A 4784-nucleotide genomic window follows, 5' to 3' on the forward strand; every position below is an offset into this window, starting at 1 on the left:
GGGGAATGTAACAAAATAAATGAGTCAAATAGATCTGATTGTATCTTCCCTCTACTACTTTCTTGCTCTGTGACCTTGGGCAAGTGCCTTATCTTTGCTCACCCTTAGATTTCTCACTTGTAAAATGGGGCTAGTGACATTACTTATAGTCAGGTTAAAATGAAGACTAAATTACATAATGTGTATGAAATGTATAGCACAAGTGCTTCCCAAAGGCAGATGTTCAATTAGTAGTAGCCATTATTATGAAACATATAGAAACTAGTAAGTAGCACAGAAATTTGGAGACAGGTACATGTGGTTTTTAATTTCTACTGTTATTTGCTCCCTATCTCATTTTAGCCAAGTTATCTATACTCTCAAGCTTCAGTTTCCTTAGCTGTAAAGTAAACATACTATTATTTTGAAAGGTTCTTTACAGGAAGAAGTATAAACACAGACTGAACCTGTCCCTGAACTCAAAGTGTGCTCATGTGGGCCAGATGACTTGGATGTCCTTGAAGGGTGTGACCAAGGAACATAGGTGTTTGTTGGTGACCTCTGCCGTGTTTAGTGTGACATGCAAATTGAGCATGAGAAATGAATGATTTGAAGCAAGAGAGAGGATATATTTTAGAGATTGAACAGGGGCAGAAAGATACTCATCTCTCTGATTCTCAGGAGATAAATATCTTAGATGAGGAAGTATTTCGGGAGAAGAAAGAGGTATTAATTAGTGATGGTAATAATATTTTGGTGTGGTGTAACTTTTACTTTTTATTTCCCAAGAAATAGTCCATAAAATCTATATTATTCACTAATTCTTTTGAATTTGGAGTTTCTTTTTTCTTTAGAAGGAACACACTGGCCCACCTAGAAGCGGCTCCTCGCGCTCCTTCTGGAACCTCTGTCAGGTTCCGCCTCCTCGCCTCCACTCTAGCCTCCACCATGTCCATCAGGGTGACCCAGAAGTCCTACAAGGTGTCCACCTCCAGCCCCTGGGCCTTCAGCAGCCGCTCCTACACAAGCGGGCCAGCTCGCACATCAGCTCCTCCGCCTTCTCCCGGGTGGGCGGCAGCGGCAGCAGCTTCCGGGGTGGCCTGAACAGCAGCATGAGTGTGGTCGGGAGCTACGGCAGCCCGGGGCCGTCTCAGTGAACCAGAGCCTGCTGAGCCCCCTGAAGCTGGAGGTGGACCCCAACATCCAGGCAGTGCGCACCCAGGAGAAGGAGCAGATCAAGGGCCTCAAACAACAAGTTTGCCTCCTTCATCGACAAGGTCAGACACCTGGAGCAGCAGAACAAAATCCTGGAGACCAAGTGGGGCCTCCTGCAGGAGCAGAAAATTGCTGGAAGCAACATAGACAACATGTTTGAGAGCTACATCAACAACCTCCGGAGGCAGCTGGACACCCCGGGGCAGGAGAAGCTGAAGCTGGAAGTGGAGCTTGGCAACCTACAGGGGGGCTCGTGGAGGACTTCAAAAATAAATACGAGGATGAGATCAAATTGCGTGGAGACATGGAGAATGAATTTGTCCTCATCAAGAAGGATGTGGATGAAGCTTACATGAACAAGATAGAACTGGAGTCCCGCCTGGAAGGGCTGACCGTCGAGATCAAGTCCTCAGGGCAGCTGTATGAAGAGGAGACCCATGAGCTGCAGTCCCAGATCTCGACCCGTCCGCGGTGCTGTCCACCGGCAACAGCCGCTCCCTGGACCTTGGACGGCGTCATCGCTGAGGTCAAGGCCCAGTACGAGGACATCGCCAACCGCCAACCGCAGCCGGGCAGAGGCCGAGACCATGCACCAGATCAAGTACGAGGAGCTGCAGACCTTGGCTGGGAAGCACGGGGATGACCTCCGCCGCACGAAGACTGAGATTTCCGAGATGAACCGGAGCATCAGCCGCCTCCAGGCTGAGATCGAGACCCTCAAAAACCAGAGGGCTGCCCTGGAGGCCGCCATCGCCGACGCCCAGCAGTGCGGGGAGCTGGCCGTCAAGGACGCCAATGCCAAGGTGGCCGAGCCGGAGGCCTCCCTGCAGCGGGACAAGCAGGTCATGGCCCGGCAGCTGCGCGAGTACCGGGAGCTCCTGAGCGTCAGGCTGGCCCTGGACATCGAGATCGCCACCGACTGCAAGCTGCTGGAGGGCAAGAAGAGCCGGCTGGAGTCTGGGATGCAGAACATGAGCATCCATACGAAGACCACCAGCGGCTACTCCGGTGGCCTGAACTTGGCCTACGGGGGCCTCACAAGCCCCGGCCCCAACTAGGCCAGAGCTCCTTCCAGTCCAGCTTTGGCCCTGGCGGTTCCTTCAGCCGCAGCAGCTCCTCCAAGGCTGTGGTTCTGAAGAAGATCGAGACTCAAGATGGGAAGCTGGTGTCTGAGTCGTCTGACGTCCTGCCCAAGTGAACAGCCACCGCGGGCCCTCTCAGCCTCCTTGCTCTTGTAGCCCCATGAAGCCTTTGGGGGAAGGAGCTGTGCAGGGGAGCCTTGCGTGCAATAGACCCACCTAAGGCTCAGCCCTGGTCCCCAACCTACCCTTAGGGGGAGTCTACTGCCGTGGGTACCCCTTCTTGGTCATGCCCCCAACCGAAAGCCAATTCAAATGTCTTTTCCCAAATAAAGCTGCTGCCAGTCCCCCCGCCCCCCGGGGGCAAAAAAAAGAAGGAACACACTGGTGAATCTGCCCTTGAGGTGGACCCAAAGTAAGGGAAGAGATTGTCTGGGGCCTGGTCGAATCCAGATTGCTCTAATTCCTTCTCCTTCCCCTTCTAATCTTTAGTTCTGAGATTCTAATGTTTGTTCTGGTGTATTTATTACTGTGAGAATAGAACAAAATAGAGATCTGGAAAAATCACTAAAATATAAATTGATAAATATATGAAAATAAATTATTCTCCTTTAGTACTTACATGAAACCCAGAAAATTCAGAGCCATAAAATACTGATATATCAAAGTAAAACATTCTAGCTACTTCCTTACTGAACCATGTCTTGTGTTATCAGCTTCCTCAACCACCTCCCTAACATCAGACTCTCATGAGGGCAGGGTAGTGCCATTCATTTAATCAATCAACAAATATTGACGAGGTGACTGTTACATGGCAGGAACAAATCTAGTGGGATACAAGGATGAGCAAGATTTACAGAATGTTGATTGAATTTCTATTCAGTGTTTGCTGATGGTGGTAAATGGAGGAAACAGGCAACAACTGAACAAACGAACAAAATAAGTTAGATTACTAATCATCACTCTGGCTTGTACATTATGTATTTCCTAGTACAATGTGTGGCATATAGTAGGTACTCAATAATTATCTGCAACTAAAATGTATAAATGCATATTTGCAAACTCATTTCCTCTGAACTTGATACTCTGCTTTTTCCATCTGATAATAAACTTGAGCTATTGCATTTTTTCACAAACATGCATTTTAACAATGGTTTTTTGGTTAATGCTGGACCAGAAGGAATGACTGAAATGGAGCATTGGTAAAATCAGTGGAAAGTATTTTGGAGATCAAAAGCTATGAGTCACTTTTTAGCTTACATTTACTATGGCATCTTCTCCTTTTGAACTCAATGCCCATTTTTTCAAGCAGATGAGGTAATACAGTATTAGTAATAAGTGAAAGGAATTATAAGCTTATTTTATGCTAGTTAATTCTGAATTGTTTGAACATCACTCAGGTCATTATTTAATCTAACACAAGCTTGCTGAAGATTAATTCAACTATGTAGACAACTCAGTCAGATGAATTATTTGCTTAAATGCTTGCTAAGTAAGATTGTAAAAATAAAACCTTAAGGGACCTCTTGAAGAGATCAGATATTTTATAAGGACTTAAGATTCTTGATAAAAAATTGTAATTCTTTGTAAATTCCTCACGGGCTCAAATAATAACTATTTTCTAAGACTTTAACTCAATGTAATAGTGTATAGTGCTAAACAGTAGACAGGGGAAACAAATGGTTTATAAAATATATATCTCGTTATCACTTCCTTTGTACCGTAATTTAGTTGCTTGATTTTTGTAAAAACAATAGTTGTGTATAAAAGATGTCTATAAAAGACTACATTTTGAGGGAGGAGGGAATAAAGCCTGTGTGGCATATGAGACTAGGGATCAGGTATTATCAGCAATTCCAACTACAAGCTATGTTGGTTTGGGTGAGTGAAAAAGTGATTTACCTTCTCTGACTCTACATTCCAAAGCTGTAAAATATGAAGTTTGGAAAGGGTGGTGCATAATTTCCTTCTAGTTCTAGTATTAGATGATCTTTTGATACATGTTTTAGTATTTTAATTGGGGAACTAGGAAAGAGCCATTTCTTTAATATAGAAGTAAGAATTTCTAATAAATTAAACACAATATGATATTACTCATTGTGTGTCCTGTATCAACTGTACTTAAAATATTCTGACCTAATTTAAGCTTTTTCCTCCTAAAATGATATACATGCAATTTGTCTTCTGGCTATTAAATACCAATTTTAGTTAGAGACTTCTCATTTTTAAATTCTTATGAATTAATTATCATTCTCTTAATAAATTATTGGAAAGTAATGACTCAGAAATATAAAAACAGGCCTAAAGTATTCACATAAATTTTCTAGGTTAGCATTTCCCAAAATTGCACAGGATGAGATTTTTGTTGCTGGCCATGAAGGAGAAACTGATATGGGACTTGACATTCCACTGTAAACAATTAGAAACATTGGGTGAAATCCATGAAATAATTGTGTTCAGCCATTGGACAAGAAAGTGGTTTTGCATGCTGTGACTCCTAAAAGAGAGGTG

General features: G+C 43.9%; 1 pseudogene; it reads left to right on the forward strand.

Annotated features, from left to right (window-relative positions):
• Positions 1 to 833: 833 nt before the first annotated feature.
• On the forward strand, positions 834 to 4372 carry LOC112642021 (keratin, type II cytoskeletal 8-like; annotated as a pseudogene).
• The last annotated feature ends 412 nt before the right edge of the window (positions 4373 to 4784 follow it).

The sequence above is a fragment of the Canis lupus genome, chromosome 21 (genome assembly GCF_003254725.2).
Source record: "Canis lupus dingo isolate Sandy chromosome 21, ASM325472v2, whole genome shotgun sequence".
NCBI lineage: Eukaryota > Metazoa > Chordata > Mammalia > Carnivora > Canidae > Canis > Canis lupus.